The sequence below is a fragment of the Ranitomeya imitator genome, chromosome 4 (genome assembly GCF_032444005.1).
Source record: "Ranitomeya imitator isolate aRanImi1 chromosome 4, aRanImi1.pri, whole genome shotgun sequence".
NCBI classification, from domain to species: domain Eukaryota; kingdom Metazoa; phylum Chordata; class Amphibia; order Anura; family Dendrobatidae; genus Ranitomeya; species Ranitomeya imitator.
Window position 1 is genome coordinate 668995570 of NC_091285.1, and position 25828 is coordinate 669021397.

At 44.4% G+C, this 25828-nt stretch overlaps 1 long non-coding RNA gene across 1 annotated transcript in view; it reads right to left on the reverse strand.

Annotated features, from left to right (window-relative positions):
* Positions 1-25828, reverse strand: part of LOC138674343 (uncharacterized) — a 45476-nt gene that overhangs the window by 132 nt on the left and 19516 nt on the right. The window lies entirely within an intron of this gene.

The window sequence follows — 25828 nt, forward strand, 5'->3', positions numbered from 1 at the left end:
ACCTGGGTATATTGCCCCTATTCACACTAAGGTCAACATTGACACATGGTAAGTTTTTAATATTAGACAGTGTAGGACTGTCCCTATCAGAGTTACCTTGACGCGGTGGGATGGCTTTTGTGCAATTTTTTTTAATCAAAAAACAGTATTACTAAAAACTCTGTGTTATTTAAATGCACTGTTGCTTTTTTACTTTTGCTTACTTTTTTGTCTTGTAGGTTTTAATATATCCATACCTGTCCGGCGTACAGTCAGTCCCACGCCGTAATCCATATCTAGCGGAATGTACAGTTTACAACCAGGAGCGCTGCTAATGCGACTGCCCCCTGCTGTAAACTACTGGAGAATGAATGAGAAGCAGTGAGCACAGACTCAGTGACGTCACCGCTCGTTACTGAACCTGCGCCCACAGCGTCTCATTCATTCCCCAGTAGTTTACAACCGGGGGCAGTCGCATTAGCAGCGCTCCTGGTTGTAAACTGTACATTCCCCTAGATATGGATTACCGTGTGGGACTGGTATGAGTATATTGTTGATTTTTTTTATTTGAGAAGAGCAGCCCGCACCTGTAAGTTTTTTTCTAGTTGGTTAATAAACTAGGGGGAAACCCACGTCGGGTTTTTCTTTCATTCATTGTCCCCTGCTCGCTTTGTTGCCAGAAGAGCAGAGGAGAAGGGATGACAGCTGTATTCAGCACCGCACGCAGGGGAACAGCGCTTACTGTAGCGCTGCTTCCCCGGCAGCCGTCCATGTGGTACTGATGCGGTCCACGGTTGCCACACATGTGCCACACATAGTACTAAGACGGACACACTGACACGGATATCTCCGGTACCCTGTTAACCAGTGCCGGAAATATCAGGACGTGTGAAGCCGTCCTAAGGAAGATTGTCCTAATTCTATACTTACTCGCAGTATTATAGCAGATTGTTTGTTTGTCTTTTTTGTGCATAGGGGCAGTATTATAGTAGCTATATTCTTATACATAGGAGTATTATTATAGTAGTTATATTCTTGTACATAAGGGGCAGTATTATAGTAGTTATATTCTTGTACATAGGAGCAGTATTATAGTAGTTATATTGTTGTACATAGGGGCAGTATTGTAGTTACATTCTTGTACATAGGGGCAGTATTATAGTAGTTATATTCTTGTACATAGGAGCAGTATTATAGTAGTTATATTCTTGTACATAGGGGCAGTATTATAGTAGTTATATTCTTGTACATAGGAGCAGTATTATAGTAGTTATATTCTTGTACATAGGGGCAGTATTATAGTAGTTATATTCTTGTACATAGGAGCAGTATTATAGTAGTTATATTCTTGTACATAGGGGGCAGTATTATAGTAGTTATATTGTTGTACATAGGGGCAGTATTGTAGTTACATTCTTGTACATAGAGGCAGTATTATAGTAGTTATATTCTTGTACATAGGGGGCAGTATTATAGTAGTTATATTCTTGTACATAGGGGCAGTATTATAGTAGTTATATTGTTGTACATAGGGAGCAGTATTATAGTAGTTATATTGTTGTACATAGGAGCAGTATTATAGTAGTTATATTCTTGTACATAGGGAGCAGTATTATAGTAGTTATATTCTTGTACATAGGAGCAGTATTTATAGTAGTTATATTCTTGTACATAGGAGCAGTATTATAGTAGTTATATTCCTGTATATAGGAGCAGTATTATAGTAGTTATATTCTTGTACATAGGAGCAGTATTATAGTAGTTATATTCCTGTATATAGGAGCAGTATTATAGTAGTTATATTCTTGTACATAGGAGCAGTATTATAGTAGTTATATTCTTGTATATAGGAGCAGTATTATAGTAGTTATATTCCTGTATATAGGAGCAGTATTATAGTAGTTATATTCTTGTACATAGGGGCAGTATTATAGTAGTTATATTCTTGTACATAGGAGCAGTATTATAGTAGTTATATTCTTGTACATAGGGGCAGTATTATAGTAGTTATATTCTTGTACATAGGAGCAGTATTATAGTAGTTATATTCTTGTACATAGGGGGCAGTATTATAGTAGTTATATTGTTGTACATAGGGGCAGTATTGTAGTTACATTCTTGTACATAGAGGCAGTATTATAGTAGTTATATTCTTGTACATAGGAGCAGTATTATAGTAGTTATATTCTTGTATATAGGAGCAGTATTATAGTAGTTATATTCTTGTACATAGGAGCAGTATTATAGTAGTTATATTCTTGTACATAGGGGCAGTATTATAGTAGTTATATTCTTGTACATAGGAGCAGTATTATAGTAGTTATATTCTTGTACATAGGGGGCAGTATTATAGTAGTTATATTGTTGTACATAGGGGCAGTATTGTAGTTACATTCTTGTACATAGAGGCAGTATTATAGTAGTTATATTCTTGTACATAGGAGCAGTATTATAGTAGTTATATTCCTGTATATAGGAGCAGTATTATAGTAGTTATATTCTTGTACATAGGAGCAGTATTATAGTAGTTATATTCTTGTATATAGGAGCAGTATTATAGTAGTTATATTCCTGTATATAGGAGCAGTATTATAGTAGTTATATTCTTGTACATAGGAGCAGTATTATAGTAGTTATATTCTTGTACATAGGGGCAGTATTATAGTAGTTATATTCTTGTACACAGGGGGCAGTATTATAGTAGTTATATTTTTGTACACGGGGGGCAGTATTATAGTAGTTATATTCTTGTACATAGGAGCAGTATTATAGTAGTTATATTCTTGTACATAGGGGGCAGTATTATAGTAGTTATATTCTTGTACATAGGGGGCAGTATTATAGTAGTTATATTTTTGTACACGGGGGGCAGTATTATAGTAGTTATATTCTTGTACATAGGGGGCAGTATTATAGTAGTTATATTCTTGTACATAGGAGCAGTATTTATAGTAGTTATATTCTTGTACATAGGGGCAGTATTATAGTAGTTATATTCTTGTACATAGGGGCAGTATTATAGTAGTTATATTCTTGTACATAGGGGCAGTATTATAGTAGTTATATTCTTGTACATAGGGGGCAGTATTATAGTAGTTATATTTTTGTACACGGGGGGCAGTATTATAGTAGTTATATTCTTGTACATAGGGGGCAGTATTATAGTAGTTATATTCTTGTACATAGGAGCAGTATTTATAGTAGTTATATTCTTGTACATAGGAGCAGTATTATAGTAGTTATATTCTTGTACATAGGGGGGACAGTATTATAGTAGTTATATTCTTGTACATAGAGGGCTGTATATATATTCCATCATGATACAAGGATGGAACATTCATATATTTGATAATTTGCATGTACCATGTAACTCAGGACTGATTATTCCTGTTGATATCGGCTGAGACTTAAGTTGCAATTAATGTGGATTTATGGAAACGTATACATGACAGATTATAACCTGACGCATGGCGTGCTTCATAGTGAATGACGTCTTTGCCTAAATTAATTAATGTTCATTACTGCCTCGGCGGGTGTCATTTCCATACTGCACGTGTCTTCATTATGTACGGACATGTCGTTAGCAGCAGAGGATGGTGGGTATCAGTATGCGCGGGGTTAAGCTGCTTGGGTTCAGCACTGTACAAGTTGTGATGTCCTGGTTGATCAGTGGCTGTGTGTTTGTGTGTCTGCAGACAGCTACGTGCAGACTGTCAGTTTTACATTAACAAGTTCTGGGCCTCGGTCCAGACGGGCGTTTGAGGACAAGGAAGTATAAGGAGGTGGCACCGCTCGTCCCCTCCTATATTCTCTTGGCCATTACTATATCTGCCAGTTGTTTACATCGATCCAACCGCCCGCCCGCCCACCGCACAAGCTGGGCACTGTGTGAATGGAATAGACGCATCCTGTGCCCGAGGGACGGAGAACGTTTGGACATTTTGTTTCCAATAACGTTGTGTCTGTGCTCCGTGCACTGAATACTGCGCTATCGGACGCCACCCGGGGTCTCCTGCCTGAGCTGCCTTCATTCGGATGAGGGCCGGACTCAGGGAGCTCCGGGATCACTGTTTGTGTTGTACAGTATGTCAGCTGATCTTGGCGTGACCAATCATTTGTGGCACGATGCGCACCAAGAATGGCGTTATAGAGACGCTCGGAATGATAGCGGCTTTCAGCTGCCAAAAATATAGCACTCAATCATTCCCGTACTGTAGTGAGAGGGGAACACGCTGCTCTGTGATCACCACAGCCTTAAAAGAACAAGTGCCCTCATATCACTGCTGCTTCATATTCTACGTAGGGGGCAGTATTATAGTAGTTATATTCTTGTACATAGGAGCAGTATTATAGTAGTTATATTTTTGTACATAGGGGCAGTATTATAGTAGTTATATTCTTGTACATAGGGGCAGTATTATAGTAGTTATATTCTTGTACATAGGAGCAGTATTATAGTAGTTATATTCTTGTACATAGGGAGCAGTATTATAGTATATTCTTGTACATAGGAGCAGTATTATAGTAGTTATATTCTTGTACATAAGAGCAGTATTATAGTAGTCATATTCTTGTACATAGGGGCAGTATTATAGTTATATTCTTGTACATAGCGGCAGATATTCTTGTACATAGGGAGCAGTGTTATAGTAGTTATATTATTGTACATAGGGAGCAGTGTTATAGTAGATATATTCTTGCACATAGGAGCAGTATTATAGTAGTTATATTCTTGTACATAGGGGCAGTATTATAGTAGTTATATTCTTGTACATAGGAGTAGTATTATAGTAGTTATATTCTTGTACATAGGAGCAGTATTATAGTAGTTATATTCTTGTACATAGGGGGCAGTATTATAGTAGTTATATTCTTGTACATAGGAGCAGTATTATAGTAGTTATATTCTTGTACATAGGGGGCAGTATTATAGTAGTTATATTCCTGTACATACTGGGCAGTATTGTAGTAATTGTACTTCCCTCCACCAAGTCCAGATGACAACACGTACATCCGAAAGGCGGTAAGACGAGCCGTGCAAAAAATGACCTCGGGTGATGATGTGGAGGCATTTTTGACTGTGTTCGAGCGGGTGGCGGCATGGGAAAAGCTACCGCAGTGGGTATTATGATTTGGCTTTACAGGATGCGCAGGCGTATGCCAAGTTAAAAACTGAAATTTTGGCATGCGCAGGAGTGACTATGTCAGTCAGAGCAAAAAAGGTTCACCACTGGACATATTATGGAGATAAACTGTCTCGATCCCAAATGTTTGATCTACTGCATCTTGTGCAAAAATGGCTGCAGCCGGAATCCTCCACTCCAGCACAGATGGTCGAGCTGGTTGTCATGGACTGACTTGTGCACTCCCTTCCTATCCCGGCGCAGACCAGGGTTGCCCAGCGAGATCCCCGGAATGCGGACAAACTTGCGGGCTTAGTGAAACGGTATCTGGTAGTCGAGAGGTCCTTAAGAAATCTAGGGAGTGGTGCATCGTCATACCGGGGTACCTGGTGAGAACCTGAGCCTCAAAAGAGGGGTAGTAGAACCACCACTGGGGGGAGTCCTAGATCCCAACAGGTCACTGAGGAATTGTCAAAGGCCATTGGTAAAGACTTGCTTTGCTGGAGATGTCGCGATCCTGGACATGTAGCCGTCTATTGTCCCTTGTCCTCTGAAGAGATGGACTGCAGCCTAGGGAGGTGCTGCTCCTACTATGCCTACCCCGCCTGCAGTGTGGACTATCAGCCCGTTGAGGGTCTGCAGGCATGTCCCCTGTCAATAAATGGGGTGCTGATGTAAGGACTCAGACTCAGGAAGCTTGGTGACCCTGATAAGGGCCACACTCCCCCACCAGTTGATATCAGGGAAACACGTGGGCGTCTTCTGTATCCATGGGGACGCTGTTGTGAATTCCGCTCTTAGGCTCCCTCCGGTGGTTGTAAGTGGCACTTTTGTGAGTTCTACTCTTGGGCTCCCTCTTGTGGTTTCAAGTGGTATGGCTGCTCCTTGGAGTTAGCTGTCATCAGCTGCCTCCACTTATCTTCTCTTCTGCTCGGCTATTTAGGCCTGGCTGTTCCTTCAGCCAGTGCCACTTGTAAATGGTTTCTGGTGGGATTCACATCTCTTTGGATTTCCCTGTTTTCCTGACCAGTTCAGCAAAGCTAAGTTCTTACTTGCTCTGTTCTGTTCACAGATTGTGGACTTATCCGTTCAGTGCTTTCTGTGTTTGTCCAGCTTATCAGTATGAATTAATTCTGCCTTGCTGGAAGCTCTGGGAAGCAGATTTACCCTCCACACCTTTAGTCAGGTGTGGAGATTTTTTGTAAACTCTGCGTGGATTTTTGTAGTGTTTAATACTGACCGCACAGTATTCCATCCTGTCCTATCTATCAAGCTAGACTGGCCTCCTGTGCTCATCCTGGTTTCATTCTGTGTATGTCTTTTTCCTCTCCACTCACAGTCATTATTTGTGGGGGGCTAATCTATCCTTTGGGCATTTTCTCTGAGGCAAGATAGCTTTCCTGCTTCTATCTTTAGGGGTAGTTAGCTCTTAGGCTGTGACGAGATGCATAGGGAGAGTTAGGAGCATTACACGGCTACTTCTAGTGTTGTGTTGAGCTTAGGGATTGCGGTCAGTACAGTTACCACTTCCTTCAGAGCTCGTTCCATGTTGCTCCTAAACCACCGCGTCATAACAGTACAAGTGGCCGAAAATGAATTAAATGCAGCTCAAAAGAAGGAAAAGAAAGTTCTGAACCATTTTTTTTTTCTGTGCTCTAGTTTGTCTCTTTTTTCCTCTTGATATCTGGGTGGTTCAGGATATATGCTCTGGCATGGATGTTCAGGGTTTGTTTTCTCGTGTGGATCAACTTGCTGCAAGAGTACAGAATATCCAAGATTATGTTGTCCAGACTCCGGCTTTAGAGCCTAGAATTCCTACTCCTGATTTGTTTTTTGGGGACAGATCCAAGTTTTTGAACTTTAAAAATAACTGCAAATTGTTTTTTGCTTTCAAACCCCGTTCTTCTGGTGATCCCATTCAGCAAGTAAAAATCATCATATCCTTGCTGAGTGGTGACCCTCAAGACTGGGCTTTTTCACTTGAAACAGGGGATCCGGCATTATTGAATGTAGACGCATTTTTTCAAGCGCTCGGATTATTGTATGACGAACCTAATTCTGTGGATCATGCAGAAAAAACCCTGTTGGCCTTGTGTCAAGGTCAGGAAGCGGCAGAATTATACTGCCAGAAATTTAGAAAATGGTCTGTGCTCACTAAATGGAATGAGGAGGCTCTGGCTGCTATTTTCAGAAAAGGTCTTTCTGAAGCCCTTAAAGATGTTATGGTGGGCTTTCCTACGCCTGCCGGTTTGAGCAAATCTATGTCTCTAGCCATTCAGATTGATCGGCGTCTGCGCGAGCGCAAAGCTGTGCACCATATGGCAGTGTCCTCTGAGCAAAGTCCTGAACCTATGCAATGTGATAGGATTTTGACTAGAACAGAACGGCAGGAATTCAGACGTCAGAATAGGCTGTGTTTTTACTGTGGTGAATCGGCTCATGTTATTTCTGATTGCCCTAAGCGTACTAAGAGTGTCGCTAGTTCTGTTACTATTAGTACTATACAGCCTAAATTTCTCTTATCTGTGACCCTGATTTGCTCATTGTTGTCCTTTTCTGTCATGGCATTTGTGGATTCAGGCGCTGCCCTGAACTTAATGGACTTAGAATTCGCCAGGCGCTGTGGTTTTTCCTTGCAGCCTTTGCAGAGCCCTATTCCTTTGAGGGGTATTGATGCTACACCCTTGGCCAAGGATAAACCTCAGTACTGGACGCAGATGACTATGTACATGGCTCCAGCACATCAGGAAGATTGCCGTTTTCTGGTGTTGCATAACCTGCATGATGTTGTTGTACTGGGTTTTCCATGGTTACAGGAACATAATCCGGTGCTGGATTGGAAAACTATGTCTGTGACTAGTTGGGGTTGTCAAGGGGTACATAGTGACGTTCCTTTGATGTCAATTTCCTCTTCCCCCTCTTCTGAGGTCCCTGAGTTTTTGTCGGATTTCCAGGATGTATTTGATGAGCCCAAGTCCAGTTCCCTTCCACCGCACCGGGACTGTGATTGTGCTATTAACTTGATTCCTGGTTGCAAGTTCCCTAAGGGCCGACTTTTCAATCTGTCTGTACCAGAGCATGCCGCCATGCGGAGTTATGTTAAGGAGTCTTTGGAGAAGGGGCATATTCGGCCCTCTTCGTCACTATTGGGAGCGGGTTTCTTTTTTGTTGCTAAGAAGGATGGCTCCTTGAGACCCTGTATTGATTATCGTCTTCTTAATAAGATCACGGTCAAATTCCAATACCCCCTGCCTTTGCTTACTGATTTGTTTGCTCAGATTAAGGGGGCTAGTTGGTTTACTAAGATTGACCTCCGAGGGGCATATAATCTTGTTCATATTAAACAGGGTGACGAATGGAAAACTGCATTTAATACGCCCGAAGGCCATTTTGAATACATTGTGATGCCATTTGGGCTCTCTAATGCTCCATCTGTGTTCCACTCTTTCATGCATGATATTTTCCGCAATTATCTTGATAAATTCATGGTCGTATATTTGGATGATATTTTGATTTTTTCCGATGATTGGGAGTCTCATGTGAAGCAGGTCAGGATGGTGTTCCAGATCCTTCGTGATAATGCTTTGTTTGTGAAGGGGTCTAAGTGCCTATTCGGAGTTCAGAAGGTCTCTTTTTTGGGTGTTATTTTTTCTCCCTCGTCTATAGAAATGGATCCTGTTAAGGTCCAAGCTATTCATGACTGGATTCAACCCACATCTGTGAAGGGCCTTCAAAAATTTTTGGGCTTTGCTAATTTCTATCGCCGTTTCATTGCCAACTTTTCCAGTGTGGTTAAGCCCCTTACTGATTTGACGAAGAAAGGCGCGGATGTGACAAATTGGTCCTCTGCAGCTGTTGAGGCCTTTCAGGAGCTTAAACGCCGATTTACTTCTGCCCCTGTGTTGCGTCAGCCGGATGTTTCTCTTCCTTTTCAGGTTGAGGTCGACGCTTCTGAGATTGGGGCAGGGGCCGTTTTGTCTCAGAGGGAGTCTGATGGTTCTTTGATGAAACCGTGTGCTTTTTTTTCCAGAAAGTTTTCGCCTGCGGAACGCAATTATGATGTCGGCAATCGGGAGTTGTTGGCTATGAAGTGGGCGTTTGAGGAGTGGCGACATTGGCTTGAGGGAGCTAAGCACCGCGTTGTGGTCCTGACCGATCATAAGAATCTGATTTACCTCGAGTCGGCCAAGCGGCTTAATCCTAGACAGGCTCGATGGTCCCTGTTTTACTCCCGTTTTGATTTTGTGGTCTCGTATCTTCTGGGATCTAAGAATGTTAAGGCTGATGCCCTCTCTAGGAGTTTTTCGCCTGATTCTCCTGTAGTCCTTGAGCCGGTTGGTATTCTTAAGGAAGGGGTGATTCTTTCTGCCATCTCTCCTGATTTGCGGCGGGTGCTTCAGGAATTTCATTTCAAAAACCTGGCCTGCACATCCAATCATAGACTCAGTGTGAACAGGTGCTGAACCTAGAGTCGCCAACTCGTATATAGTTAAGTAAATAAGGCAGCACACTGCAGCGCTAAAACATGCAAACTTGAAAACACGAAATTTGAACTGCATTACTGCACTAGAAATATGAAAAATGAGAGCTTTTAGCGCATAAAAATGGCCAATTTTATGTGTACCTGGTAGCCTCTTTACGGCATCTCTCTTATACCAGGTCCTACGCTTGCCTTACCTCGCTGAGAATGAGAATTTCTAGTGCAGTAATGCAGTTCAAATTTCGTGTTTTCAAGTTTGCATGTTTTAGCGCTGCAGTGTGCTGCCTTATTTACTTAACTTCAGGAATTTCAGGCTGATAGGCCTGACCGCTGTCCTGTGGGGAAGCTGTTTGTTCCTGATAGATGGACAAGTAAGGTAATTTCTGAGGTTCATTGTTCAGTGTTGGCTGGTCATCCTGGGATTTTTGGTACCAGAGATTTGGTTGCTAGGTCCTTTTGGTGGCCTTCCTTGTCGCGCAATGTCCGTGCTTTTGTGCAATCCTGTGGGACTTGCGCCCGAGCCAAGCCTTGCTGTTCCCACGCTAGTGGGTTACTTTTGCTTTTGCCGGTCCCTGAGAGGCTCTGGATGCATATTTCCATGGATTTTATTTCGGATCTTCCTGTTTCCCAGAAGATGTCTGTTATCTGGGTTGTTTGTGACCGGTTCTCTAAAATGGTACCTTTGCCTAAGTTGCCTTCCTCCTCAGATCTGGTTCCATTGTTTTTTCAGCATGTGGTTCGTTTGCATGGCATTCCGGAGAATATTGTGTCTGACAGAGGTTCTCAGTTTGTCTCTAGATTTTGGCGGTCCTTTTGTGCTAGGATGGGCATTGATTTGTCTTTTTCTTCGGCGTTTCATCCTCAGACTAATGGCCAAACTGAGCGAACTAATCAAACCTTGGAGACCTATTTGAGATGCTTTGTGTCTGCTGATCAGGATGATTGGGTGTCTTTCTTGCCTTTGGCCGAGTTTGCCCTTAATAATCGAACTAGTTCGGCTACTTTGGTTTCTTCTTTCTTTTGTAATTTTGGTTTTCATCCTCGCTTTTCTTCTGGGCAGGTTGAGCCTTCTGATTGTCCTGGTGTTGATTCTGTGGTGGACAGGCTGCAGCAGATTTGGACTCATGTGGTGGACAATTTGACGTTGTCTCAGGAAAGGGCTCAACGTTTTGCTAACCGCCGTCGGTGTGTTGGTCCCCGGCTTCGTGTGGGGGATTTGGTTTGGTTGTCTTCTCGTCATGTTCCTATGAAGGTTTCGTCCCCTAAGTTTAAGCCTCGGTTTATTGGTCCTTATAAAATTTCTGAAATTATTAATCCGGTGTCGTTTCGTTTGGCTCTTCCAGCCTCTTTTGCCATTCATAATGTTTTCCATAGATCTTTGTTGCGGAGATATGTGGTGCCCGTTGTTCCCTCAGTTGACCCTCCTGCCCCGGTGTTGGTTGAGGGAGAGTTGGAATATGAGGTTGAGAAGATTTTGGATTCTCGTTTTTCGAGGCGGAGGCTTCAGTATCTTGTCAAGTGGAAGGGTTATGGCCAGGAGGATAATTCTTGAGTTGTTGCCTCCTATGTCCATGCCACCGATTTGGCTCGTGCTTTTCATTTGGCTCGTCCTGATCGGCCTGGGGGCTCTGGTGAGGGTTCGGTGACCCCTCCTCAAGGGGGGGGTACTGTTGTGAATTCCGCTCTTGGGCTCCCTCCGGTGGTTGTAAGTGGCACTTCTGTGAGTTCTGCTCTTGGGCTCTTGTGGTTTCAAGTGGTATGGCTGCTCCTTGGAGTTAGCTGTCATCAGCTGCCTCCACTTATCTTCTCTTCTGCTCGGCTATTTAGGCCTGGCTGTTCCTGCAGCCAGTGCCACTTGTAAATGGTTTCTGGTTGGATTCACATCTCTTTGGATTTCCCTGTTTTCCTGACCAGTTCAGCAAAGCTAAGTTCTTACTTGCTCTGTTCTGTTCACAGATTGTGGACTTATCCGTTCAGTGCTTTCTATGTTTGTCCAGCTTATCAGTATGAATTAATTCTGTCTTGCTGGAAGCTCTGGGAAGCAGATTTACCCTCCACACCTTTAGTTAGGTGTGGAGATTTTTTGTAAACTCTGCGTGGATTTTTGTAGTGTTTAATACTGACCGCACAGTATTCCATCCTGTCCTATCTATCAAGCTAGACTGGCCTCCTGTGCTCATCCTGGTTTCATTCTGTGTATGTCTTTTCCCTCTCCACTCACAGTCATTATTTGTGGGGGGCTAATCTATCCTTTGGGGATTTTCTCTGAGGCAAGATAGTTTTCCTGCTTCTGTCTTTAGGGGTAGTTAGCTCTTAGGCTGTGACGAGATGCATAGGGAGAGTTAGGAGCATTCCACGGCTACTTCTAGTGTTGTGTTGAGCTTAGGGACTGCGGTCAGTACAGTTACCACTTCCTTCAGAGCTCGTTCCATGTTGCTCCTAAACCACCGCGTCATAACCGGACGCCAACGACTATCCCGTCGCCAGAGTGTCGGTCAACACAAGCTGAGGTCAAAGGTTTGCTACACCCCGTGAGAATCGGGTGGGACTTTAGCTTTTTCTGGAACTTGGGAAAGGCGGAGATATCAAAGGACACAGACAGGAGCCAGCTAAACCTTGAGGAAACCCCATCACAGTCGGAGGTGGATGAGTTCCCCTTGTGTCCTGGCTGGTGACAAGGACGAGATGGTGACCAGTGAGGCCAAAATTCCTGAACTGGGGGTTTCAGGGGGGACTGCCCAAATGCAGGATCTAACATTAAAAAATGTACTTGAAAATGTGACTGTGATAAATGGGGTTGCCCAAGAGCCGGGGGCCGACACCAGGTTCCCGTATTTTGCAGTCAATGAGGAGTTGCTATATCGGGTCACTAAACAGCGAGGGGAAGTATTAGAGCAGCTGTTAGTCCGGGACCCTATAGACGTAGGGTGCTAGATCTGGCCCATGCTAATGTCTTGGGGGGCATCTAGGCGTAGATTAACCCCTTCATGACCAGGGGATTTTTCGTTTTTCCGTGTTCGTTTTTCGCTCCCCTCCTTCCCAGAGCCATAACTTTTTTATTTTTCCGTCAATTTGGCCATGTGAGGGCTTATTTTTTGCGGGACGAGTTGTACTTTTGAATGACATCATTGGTTTTAGCATGTCGTGTACTAAAAAATGGGAAAAAAATTCCAAGTGCGGTGAAATTGCAAAAAAAGTGCAATCCCACATTGGTTTTTTGTTTGGCTTTTTTGCTAGGTTCACTAAATGCTAAAAATGACCTGCCATTATAATTCTCCAGGTCATTACAAGTTCATAGACACCAAACATGACTAGGTTATTTTTTATCTAAGTGGTGAAAAAAAATTCCAAACTTTGCTAAAAAAAAAAAAAAAAAAAAAAAAATTGCGCCATTTTCCGATACTCGTAGCGTCTCCATTTTTCGTGATCTGGGGTCGGTTGAGGGCTTATTTTTTGCGTGCCAAGATGACGTTTTTAATGATAGCATTTCAGTGCAGATACGTTCTTTTGATCGCCCGTTATTGCATTTTAATGCAATGTCGCGGCGACCAAAAAAAACGTAATTCTGGCGTTTCGAGTTTTTTTCCCGCTACGCTGTTTAGCGATCAGGTTAATACTTTTTTTTATTTGATAGATCGGGCAATTGTGAGCGCGGCGATACCAAATATGCGTAGATTTGATATTTTTTTTATTGATTTATTTTGATTGGGGCGAAAGGGGGGTGATTTAAACTTTTATGTTTTTTTTATTTTTTTCACATTTTTTTAAACTTTTTTTTTTAACTTTTGCCATGCTTCAATAGCCTCCATGGGAGGCTAGAAGCAGGCACAGCACGATCGGCTCTGCTACATAGCAGCGATCTGCTGATCGCTGCTATGTAGCAGAATTGCACGTGTGCTGTGAGCGCTGACCACAGGGTGGCGCTCACAGCGACGGGCAATCAGTAACCATAGAGGTCTCAAGGACCTCTATGGCTACAATGGAGACGCATCGCCGACCCCCGGACATGTGACGGGGGTCGGCGATGACGTCATTTCCGGCCGCCCGGCCGGAAGCGGTAGTTAAATGCCGCTGTCTGCGTTTGACAGCGGCATTTAACTAGTTAATAGGTGCGGGCAGATCGCGATTCTGCCCGCGCCTATTACGGGCACATGTCAGCTGTTCAAAACAGCTGACATGTCCCGGCTTTGGTGCGGGCTCACCGCGGAGCCCTGCATCAAAGCAGGGGAGCCGGCATCGGACGGTATAGTACGTCCGATGCCGGTAAGGGGTTAAACCCAATAGTGAGTCCTTCAGAGGTTTTACTGGCTTGGGTATCACCGGGACATTGTTATTTTCTGCTGATTCTGCCCTACCTGTCAGCTATCTGCTCCTGTATGCCACTTCTGCAGTCCCCTAGTTCTGTTAAACATAATTGAAGTTCCATTTGATCGGATTGCCACGGACCTGGTCGGGCCCTTAGTTAAATTTCACCAGGGGTCATCAATACATCCTGGTCGTAATGGACTATGCTACGTGGTACCCGGAGGCGGTACCACTGAGAAACTCCTCCGCCCGGAGTATAGCATGACAGCTAGTTCCTATTCTCTCCTGGAGAGGCCCGCTGAAGGACATCCTGACAGACCAAGGGATACCATTAATGTCGAGGGGATGAGGGAGTTGTGTAAGGCACTCCAGATAACCCAATTTAGGACTTCTGTGTACCATCTGCAGACAGACGGCCAGGTGGAGAGGTTCAGCAAGACCCTGAAAACTATGTTGTAGAAGATTATGGAGAAGGATGGCCAATATTGGGATTGCTTGCTGCCATACCTGCTGTTCTCTATTAGAGAGGTCCCACAGGCCTCTACGGGGTTCTCGCCGTCTGAGCTCTTATACAGACAGCACCCTCAAGGTCTTCCGGACATTGCAAAGGAGACCTGGGAAATGGTGGTAACACCCCACCACAGCGTTATCGAGCATGTGGCACAGATACAGGACAGGATCACGAGTGTGATGTCAATTGTGAGGAAAAGCCTCCTCTAAGCACAAGAGGCCCAGGCAAGGGTCTACAATCGGTCAGCAAGACTGAGACAGTTTACCCCTGGAGACCGTGTGTTGGTGTTGATCGCCACCATTGAAAGTAAGTTCCTGGCCAAGTGGCAAGGGCCATACGAGGTGGTTGAAAAGTTGAGTGATGTCAACTATAAGGTCCATCAACGAGGGAGAAGAAAACCATACCAGGTGCATCATGTTAACCTGCTGAAACCGTCGCGAGACAGGAATCCGATAGAAGCAACACCTAAGTGCCCATACTGAAGGCAAGGATCGAGGATGTCACAGTGGCAGAGACACTTGACTGCCCAGAAACAACAGTGCCATGAGCTGCTTCAGTGGAACTGAGAGCTAAACCTGAGACCGACAAAATCCACAAATAGATAAGGTGGAGGCAATCCAAAAGTGGCTTCAGCTGGTTACCAAAAAGCAGGTTAGGGCATTTGTGGGAATTGTGGAATATTATCTGCAATTTATCCTGAATTTTGCCATGATAGCTTCCCCCCTGATGGATCTTCTCTAGGGCACAAAATCATTGATGATCAAATGGTCCTCTGAAGCGGAGATGGAATTCTAGGAGTTGAAGCTCGTCCTGTGCAGACAGCCGGCCTTGCTCGCACCAGACTTTACTAAGGAGTTTGTGCTCCAAACGGACACTTCTGAGGTTGGTGTGGGAGCTGTGTTGTCCCAAGAAATAGATTGGGACGAACATCCAGTCCTATACCTGAGAAGGAAACTCTCCTCCTGTGAGAAGAACTATGCCATCATAGAGAATGAGTGCTTGGCCATCAAGTGGGCAATTGACACCCTAACATGCTACCAGTTAAGCAGAAAGCTCAGGCTAGTGTAGGATTATGCGCCCCTGAGGTGGATGACAAAAAAGAAGGGGAAGAATGCCCTGGTAAATAGCTGGTTTCTGGCGCTCCAGGACTTTACTTTTCATGTTGAGCACAGGCCAGAGAAGTTGCATGGCAACGCAGATGCCCTGTCCAGAGTCCCATGCTTAGTGAGTGAAGGTGCCAAAACCCCAGGCTTCGGGCAGAGGAGGGGGATATGTGACAAAATCACTGGTAAAGTGCTGGAGGGGAGATCTGTTTCACTACGCCTAATGGTGTCAGTGATATAAAACCCAGAGTATTTTCCTTCTAGCACACTAAGTGTTGTGATGGGCTAAGTCCTTACCATAATGGGTTGGCTTTTGTGTGGACATCCATAGAGCGGGTGGGAGGATGTCCACCTTATCTCCACCCCAGGTTGTGGTCTGGGGCTTAAGTAGCTGGCCTCCACAGGCAGCAGGGATCAGAGTCTGGAGAGAAAGCATTCCAGGGAATTGTTTGTGCCTGTGTTAAAGGAAATGAACCATGGATATTGCTAACCCTGAGCGGGCTGATCCCTGCTTGGAGAAAGACTGTGTTTTGTTTGTTTTTGTTTTGCCCAGAAGGCTGTGTTTAGCTTTTTTCCAGCTCGGTTTATGCTGCATTTAATAAACCAATAAACCTACAGAAAGGGCATCGGAGGTAAAAGCTCCACCACAATATATCAGATAGAAACCCAAAAGAAAAATGGACACTAAGAGCTAAAGTATAACAATTTTATTATGACAATTTATTGGAGAACCATATAACTATAGTACAAAAAATAGATAAAAACCAAGTAATGGGATGCAATGAAACAGGATAAAAAGAGGCGACACTAGTACCACACACGGGACAAATGACACATATATGGAGCAAAAAGATCATCAAAGGAACTATTCCAAAATCATGGACAGTTACAAAAAAGTGCACAAGATCATACATAGGTCACTAAGATTGATGTGTTTTGCGTAATGCACATAATGAGATCATATTAGTGTTTATAAGAGTAAGATATGGAACAAATAATAAGTGCTCACAAATAAAGTGCCAACGCAGGGAGATACCCAAATGCAAGATGATACAAAGTAAAGTGCCTAGTGCAAGAGATTGTATGTTTAAATACTATCCATGAAGTACATAATATGGGCCAAATATATATAATGAGGCATACACTATACTAAGGCTGGAGGTAAGAGTCAAGCATAAGGGGAAAAGTCCCATACAATAAGGTAGATAAAGCCTATAGTCTGCCTACATACTACTAATGAAAGGGTACACATACAGAGTACCAACCTGCTGCCGTGTGCGGTAAGGGGAGCCCCAAACCGCACACGGCAGCAGGTTGGTACTCTGTATGTGTACCCTTTCATTAGTAGTATGTAGGCAGACTATAGGCTTTATCTACCTTATTGTATGGGACTTTTCCCCTTATGCTTGACTCTTACCTCCAGCCTTAGTATAGTGTATGCCTCATTATATATATTTGGCCCATATTATGTACTTCATGGATAGTATTTAAACATACAATCTCTTGCACTAGGCACTTTACTTTGTATCATCTTGCATTTGGGTATCTCCCTGCGTTGGCACTTTATTTGTGAGCACTTATTATTTGTTCCATATCTTACTCTTATAAACACTAATATGATCTCATTATGTGCATTACGCAAAACACATCAATCTTAGTGACCTATGTATGATCTTGTGCACTTTTTTGTAACTGTCCATGATTTTGGAATAGTTCCTTTGATGATCTTTTTGCTCCATATATGTGTCATTTGTCCCGTGTGTGGTACTAGTGTCGCCTCTTTTTATCCTGTTTCATTGCATCCCATTACTTGGTTTTTATCTATTTTTTGTACTATAGTTATATGGTTCTCCAATAAATTGTCATAATAAAATTGTTATACTTTAGCTCTTAGTGTCCATTTTTCTTTTGGGTTTCTATTTAATAAACCAAGCACGTTTTTAAAAGAGACAGTGTTTCATTTCTACTTCTGTGTCCAGCCGAGTGAGCGGATCTACCACAATACATTCTTGTGCATAGCGGGCAGTATTATAGTAGATATATTTAACAAGATTCCTTTGCTGTGTTGTCAGCTGTTTTACGGAATGTGGCTATTATTGTAAAATGCAACTAAGCAAATATTAGAAAAATCCTTCTAGAACAGGGAAACTTTATATGGGGTAATCAGAATTCTGTAAATGATGGCGGCCGAGCACTGACTACTATTTAACATGACGGTATATATTATTCTGATCACAACCACATCTCCAATTATAAGAGTGTGTTCATGAGTCACCCACCAGGGCCGTGGGGTACTCGGTACCGGCTCCGGTCTTAAAGGGGATGTCACGGTGTCACTGAGGACCCGTTGAAGTGCCGTAGAGCACGAAACGATCGTTGTCCGTGGCTGACTCTATCTCTCCCTGCTATCCGTTTGTTTATATGTCCTAATAAAGTGATATTCACCGCAACAGGGTAAGTGCGCGCCTACTTTTTCTATTTTGCCATTGGATGTCATGGTGGCTGCAACCCAGTCCGTGGCCCTCGGCACCCAATTAAAGGGGAAAGGTCTTTAAGGGATATTGTGAATAAAGTCTATTGTTTGTGACGCCACCTGTGGTTTTCAGTCAGTAGAGACTGACGCTGCTTAAAGGGGTCCTCTGGGGTGATGGTAGGGTGGCTAGATGGTGACACTTCCCACAGGTGAAGCGGGGTCCCCAGGGCTTCCCAAGTGTATGGCACCAATGATGTGGTGGATGATATAGTAAAGAACAAGGACACAGGTTTGCAGCCTTTACCTGGTTAACTGATGAAAGCAGTCCTCAGTCCAGGGTACCAAGTGCAGGGAAGCTGTGGTCCGGTTGGCTTGGAGGCAATAGGAGATCCCTCTCCCAGGTGAGGTCCGTAAGCCGTTCCTAGTTGTGCTAAGATGGCGAGGTCCCTGCTGCTTGAAGCTTAGTTGCAAAGTCCCCGCTCTCCTGTCCTAAGACAGATTTCTGTATGATAGGCAGTGCGAGCCTGTTTATAGGATCTCTATAATGACCCGGGCTCTCACGTTACTTCTTCACCTCAGACTTGGTGCAGGCAATTGACATACAGTCCTATGCCTTCCGGTTCTGTCGCGCGTCCTGGAGAACAACATGACCTCGGGCTCCCGGTACCCGGCTTCTGCGCTCTAACTCCCAGGGTGTCTTTCCGCCATTCCCCTGCTGAGCCTCTTCCTCCTCTGTGCTTCTTCCCTCTAAGCTCCTCCACTATTCAACTTCTTCAAGTTATCACTCTTTCCAGGGGTCGCAGCTCCCACGTGGCTGCTCGGCCCCTCTGTCTGTTCCAGACGTCCTTCTCCTCTCCTCACTCCTCTACCACTCTCTAGAACTGGCTGATTCCTCCTCCAGACCAGGATACATAAAGTCTAAGGAAGCTCCCCTCAATCCGGGTCCTGAACTCCCCCTCCTGGCTTAGATTCAGAAGTGTTGAATGCGAGTGCCTTACCTGATAGAAAGAATCTCCCTTGCCTCCAAGCGTGACATCACTCTCCCCGAAAGGAAGGCAACATCACTTCAACAACTGGTTACCTGGGGTGTTGCACTCACACTTATGCAATCTTTTTAACATTTGTTCTTTTTAGTTTCTTAAAGGGAACCTGTCACCTGATTTTGGCGGGCCCTTTGTTCGGTCTGATGGGCGGTGTTTTCTGTTGTTTCATTGACCCCTTCCTTTCCTGCTGGCCACACTATTTTCTTGAATGCGAGTTGGTCTCCTCCGTAGTACACGCGTGCGCAAGGCAAGATTGCCTTGCGCACGCACAGTATGCTTTGCCCAACTGCGGACAAAGCCGAAAAGCATTAGTGCGCATGCGCCGGCGAAATACTTCCGGGACATAGTGTGGCATTAAATTATGAGTGCAAAGCCTCCATGTTTATCACCAATACTAGTATTCAAATCCCCCAAAAAGAGGGCAGCACTCCAAAATCAGATGGTAAAAAGATAGATGGATAATAGATAGATGTTTGTAGGCATGAAAATGCTTAATTTGCTGCTGCTTAATCCCAGACATCACCTCCGGACTCACCAGCTGCTTTTCAAAGCCCAGATTATTGTAAAATCTGTTTTCTAATTTGGGGTCATGCACTATCTGTCCAGACAGTCTGTAGTATTAGTGCACAGAGGTAACATTTTGGGATGTTATGTCATCACTTATATTAGGTGGATCACTACTGAAACTGGAGCAGTCTGACCTTATGGTTGGGGTTGTTGGTCCGTGACCCATTTTGGGGGGATTTGTATGGACTTTATGTAATGCTCTCTTGGTCTCTGGCACAGTGAAGTGCCATAATCATGTCACTGAGCTGCCAGACCACAGTGACAGGAGGTTTTATTGTAGGGACTCAGGCCCAGGACTGACACCAAATGTTACCTGTGATTTATTCATTTTCTCCATTTCATCCTCCTGACTACACAGGGTGCTCCGGTACAGGCGATCGTTGGTGACGGTGACACCTTGCACCATGTTCTACACTTTCACAAGCATTGTCTGTGTCACACTGGAAGTGATAATTTACGGCAGGTATATAAAAGAATGACTTATGTCATATGCATAGGATTAATACTGTGGCGGAATAGAAGGTGGACACTTTTATGGTTTATGGAGAGCTGTGCATTGGAAAAAGAACTTACAATGAATAAAGCTTATCAAACACAATATCTCAAATACAGATATCATAGTACGATACCAAAAATTAGTCCCAGAAAAATTATATAACAGGACCTCACTGAATGGCATCCTATGGAGCTCCCTCAAATTATCCAAACACCAGAAACTGGAGCAAAAAAAACCCCCCCACAAAATTTGTATATCATAAAATAATAAATTTTATTTTAAATGTATCATATAAAGGGAAGTATCACAAAATGAGTAATCAGAACAGAGCAAAAGATTAGGTTAAAGGTGCACCACAAGTAAAGGCACCCCAAGGACAAAGGATCTAATTCAAATAAGGTGCCGAGTGCAAATAATGTCATCCATAGCCTAAATGGTCACATAAGTCTCAAAAGGTAAAATCCCATTGTATCAAACAGCCATATGGCTAGTATAGTCTAACCAGTGAGAGAGACATGAGACCCCCGTAGATCTTACCCATATCTTTGTCCATAGCATTGCCGCGTGTATTGTGCCTGCTGTACCCCTGTGTATTGTGCCCGCAGTGCCGCGTGTATTGTGCCTGCTGTACCCCTGTGTATTGTGCCTGTTGTGCTCCAGTGTATTGTGCCTGCTGTGCTCCCGTGTATTGTGCCCGCAGTGCCGCATGTATTGTGCCTGCTGTGCTCCCGTGTATTGTGCCCGCAGTGCCGCGTGTATTGTGCCTGCTGTACCCCTGTATATTGTGCCTGTCGTGCTCCCGTGCATTGTGCCTGCTGTGCTCCCGTGTATTGTGCCCGCAGTGCCGCATGTATTGTGCCTGCTGTACCCCGTGTATTGTGCCTGCTGTGCCCCCGTGTATTGTGCCCGCAGTGCCCCGTGTATTGTGCCCCCGTGTATTGTGCCTGCTGTGCCCCCGTGTATTGTGCCCGCAGTGCCGCGTGTATTGTACCTGTTGTGCTCCCGTGTATTGTGCCTGCTGTGCTCCCGTGTATTGTGCCCGCAGTGCCGCATGTATTGTGCCTGCTGTACCCCGTGTATTGTGCCTGCTGTGCCCCCGTGTATTGTGCCCGCAGTGCCCCGTGTATTGTGCCCCCGTGTATTGTGCCTGCTGTGCCCCCGTGTATTGTGCCCGCAGTGCTGCGTGTATTGTACCCACAGTGCCGCGTGTATTGTGCCCGCAGTGCCACATGTATTGTGCCTGTTGTACCCCCGTGTATTGTGCCTGCTGTGCTCAAGTGTATTGTGCCCCAGTGTATTGTACCCGCTGTGCCTCCGTGTATTGTGCCCGCTGTGCCGCGTGTATTGTGCCTGCTGTGCTCCAGTGTATTGTGCCCGCTGTGCTCCAGTGTATTGTGCCCCAGTGTATTGTACCCGCTGTGCCTCCGTGTATTGTGCCTGCTGTGCTCCAGTGTATTGTGCCCGCTGTTCCGCGTGTATTGTGCCCGCAGTGCTGCGTGTATTGTACCCGCTGTGCCTCCGTGTATTGTGCCCGCAGTGCTGCGTGTATTGTACCCGCTGTGCCTCCGTGTATTGTGCCCGCAGTGCTGCGTGTATTGTGCCCGCTGTGCCCCATGTATTGTGCCTGCTGTTACTGCTCTGTATCTCTTGTAAGTTGCATGTAAGGTTCCTGTTTCAATGGTTCTTCCCATCTGGACCTTTCATGGCTGAGACTGTATTAACCCCGTCCATGCTCTGATCAATGAAGGTGCAGCTACAGAAACCACCCAGCACAGCTCTGCTCAGCGGTTTCTGTAACTCCTCTTCTTTTTAATGGGAACTTTGGAAACAGAGTATCTCGGCCTCTCTGGGTTGTCTCTGTAGCTGCACCTCCAGTGGTCGGAGCTTGACAGAGATGGCGCACAGTACACAGAGCTAGAATGGCGCAGTACACAGCAGGGTTGAACTACTAATTATAAGATCTTCTTTATTTTGAGTGGAATACACATTTACAGGCGGTGGCACTGTGTTCAGAGGTTTCAATAAAAGGTTTCATGGCGGCTTCTAGGAAATGTGCCCTCATCCCACCCAACCGGCAACCGCTATGTATTTTGCAATGTGTTGGAGATCCCAAGATATTCCTTATGATTTTTAAGATCTTCCCTGGTCATGTAATGATCACATATCTATAACACAGTTATACATCTCAGAAATGTCAGCGTGATAGTAAATCAGTAGTTTATGACCAGGTAATTGCCTGATACTGATCTAAGCTTGGACTCACATCATCAGATGGCTCCATGGTAGCGTAAAGTTAAACTTCCTGGCAGAAGAACACCAAAAATAGTGACTTTTTTTGTACGGCATTACCCCACATTGTTCCCAGATTGCAGCTGATGCAAAGTGACACATTGGTTGTCCATTCCCAATATATTGGAATTCATAAATCTAACTTGCTCCTTCAAGACAAGCATTCTTGTGTATTTGGAGTCAGGATAAATAACTGCTAAAAAAAAAAATGTTTGGTCAACAGCCTTATCGGGTGTATGACAGGTTTTATAGCAGAGTAGACAGGCTGTAGGGTATGTATCGATTGTCTGGATGCACATCTCTATAATGTAACAGCAAGTAATGACCATCAGCCAACCATCCGGTTGACCATCAGCCAACTATCCGGTTGACCATCAGCCAACCATCCGGTTGACCATCAGCCAACCATCCGGTTGACCATCAGCCAACCATCCGGTTGACCATCAGCCAACCATCCGGTTGACCATCAGCCAACCATCCGGTTGACCATCAGCCAACCATCCGGTTGACCATCAGCCAACCATCCGGTTAACCATCAGCCAACCATCCGGTTGACCATCAGCCAACCATCTGGTTGACCATCAGCCAACCATTCGGTTGACCATCAGCCAACCATCCGGTTGACCATCAGCCAACCATCCGGTTGACCATCAGCCAACCATCTAGTTGGCCATTAAATGACCATCCAGTTAATCATCATCTGACCACCTGATTGACCATCAGCAGACCAACCGATTGACCATCAGCTGATGATCCAGTTCACCATCAGCCAATCATCTAGTTTATGATCAGCCGGCCATCAAATTGACCATCAGCTGACCAACAATTGTACCATCAGCTAACCATCCGGTTGGCCATCAGCTTCTGGACTGTTCTTCTCATCTATCAATGCTCACATAATTAATCTCTACAACTTAGGGAGGGAGGAATAACATTATTATTGACAGAACGTTTCTTTCCAAGAGGCCACATGGAAACATCACATAACACATCTGCCAAATACTACACCAACCTTGTATCTTCACCCACATCCGGGACACGGCTGTCTTGTAAATAAGCTCAAACTCGCAGCCAAAAGTAGCGTAAAAACTTTTTGTTATGTTTATGTAAGTACTAATTACATTAAAAAACTATCCGAACAGGAGCCTGGAGCGAGGATCTGCCAGTGTAAGAAGGAGCAATGCTCTGCATACTGTAATATGTGCAGTTCTGTGGCTGAAAATTCCCAACTTATCCCTCTTGTGCAAAGACCCTAAAAGTAGCAGTGTGGTGTGCGAGTCTAGTCTTGGAATGATCGTGGAGGAGGAGGACACAATTCACATTTGTCAAGTTGAGGGTGGGCTAGACAGTGGACCTAGTATTGCCCTGTAGCCCAATGATCCAGACTTCTAAAGAGCAGCTACAAAGAGCGTCTCCTTCTCGGGAAGACCCAGTGCATCTGATTTTAATGTAATACTTCATTTTTCCTGCAGGAGTGCTGTAGGGAAATGGAATACCTGCTTCTACATTCCAGAAACCACCTTTAATGACACATTCCTGAACAACCTTCTCTAACAAAAAAAGGGATAAACCCACTAAAGCGTATCTGTCATCGGGTTATAAATGGCCAGTTTTTGTTCTTATTTTATTCCCACTGGTCCCCTGTCCATTTGTACTCCTTATGGTTCCAGAGATATGGGCCTTTTGGTTTATCTCTACTTTTTATGGTTTTTACCAAGGGAGTGTGGCTCACAGGGTAATAATGGTCAGCAGCCTAAAGACACACCCCTGAGGATCCTGTGGAGCCACACCCCCTTGGAAAAGACCATCTTAGTGACAGGTCCTCTTACTGAGCAACACTGTAAGAGAGCTTGGCTGAGTAGATTACACAAGAAGGAAAACACACAGCAAGTCAGCAGGATCTAGGAGCAACATGGCAGATGTGACAACCTACATGGTGAGCTGCAGCATGTGCTACATGTTCACAGATCGACCAGAAGAAGAATCAAATTTCACCTGTCAGAAGTGTAGACTAGTGGCCCTTTTAGAAGAAAAGGTGCGGGGTCTGGAAGAAAGAATAGCAACTTTGAAACTCATCAAAGAGAATGAAGACTTTCTAGACAGAACAGAAGCATCTCTACTGGTCACAGAAGGTGAAAAAAGTGTCAGAGAACCTCCAAAAGCAGATGAGTGGAAGCATGTGATCAAAAGAAGCAAGAAGACCATGGAGAAATCACCAACCACACAACTGAAGAACCGATATCAAATCTTTGTAGAGGATGAAGATGGCACACCTAAGGATGAAGCAATACCAGCAAGCAAAAAAGAAAAGGGCACACAGCAACAAGTGACAGCAAAAAGTACAGCCAAGAAGCAACGAAGAGTGGTGGTGGTGGGAGACTCACTACTGAGAGGCACAGAAGCAGCCATCTGCAGACCGGACATAACTGCAAGAGAAGTATGCTGCCTTCCAGGTGCGATGATCAAGGATGTGACCGATAGGATACCAAAGCTCTTCAGCTCCAAGGACGTCCACCCATTTCTTCTGATACATGTTGGCACCAATGACACGGCAAGGAAAGACCTACCGACAATCTGCAAAGACTTTGAAGAGTTGGGGAAGAAAGTAAAGGAACTGGATGCACAGGTAGTTTTTTCTTCTATCCTTCCAGTAGACGGGCATGGCACCAGGAGATGGAACAGGATCCTTGATGCAAACAACTGGCTAAGACGATGGTGCAGACAACAAGGATTCGGATTCCTGGACCACGGTGTGAATTACTGGTACGATGGACTCCTCGCCAGAGATGGACTACACCTCAACAAACCTGGGAAACACACATTCGCCAGAAGACTCGCTACACTCATCAGGAGGGCGTTAAACTAGAAGAAGAGGGGACGGGAAGAAAAACATTAGACTTGAACAAAGAAGACCCAGGAAAACATACTCAGATGGGAGGTAAGAACATTTCTAAAGCAATCCACAGCGAGGAGATTGGAACAAAACAAAATCCTCTAAACTGCATGCTCGCAAACGCCAGAAGCCTGACAAACAAGATGGAAGAACTAGAAGCAGAAATATCTACAGGTAACTTTGACATAGTGGGAATAACCGAGACATGGTTAGATGAAAGCTATGACTGGGCAGTTAACTTACAGGGTTACAGTCTGTTTAGAAAGGATCGTAAAAATCGGAGAGGAGGAGGGGTTTGTCTCTATGTAAAGTCTTGTCTAAAGTCCACTTTAAGGGAGGATATTAGCGAAGGGAATGAGGATGTCGAGTCCATATGGGTCGAAATTCATGGAGGGAAAAATGGTAACAAAATTCTCATTGGGGTCTGTTACAAACCCCCAAATATAACAGAAACCATGGAAAGTCTACTTCTAAAGCAGATAGATGAAGCTGCAACCCATAATGAGGTCCTGGTTATGGGGGACTTTAACTACCCGGATATTAACTGGGAAAGTGAAACCTGTGAA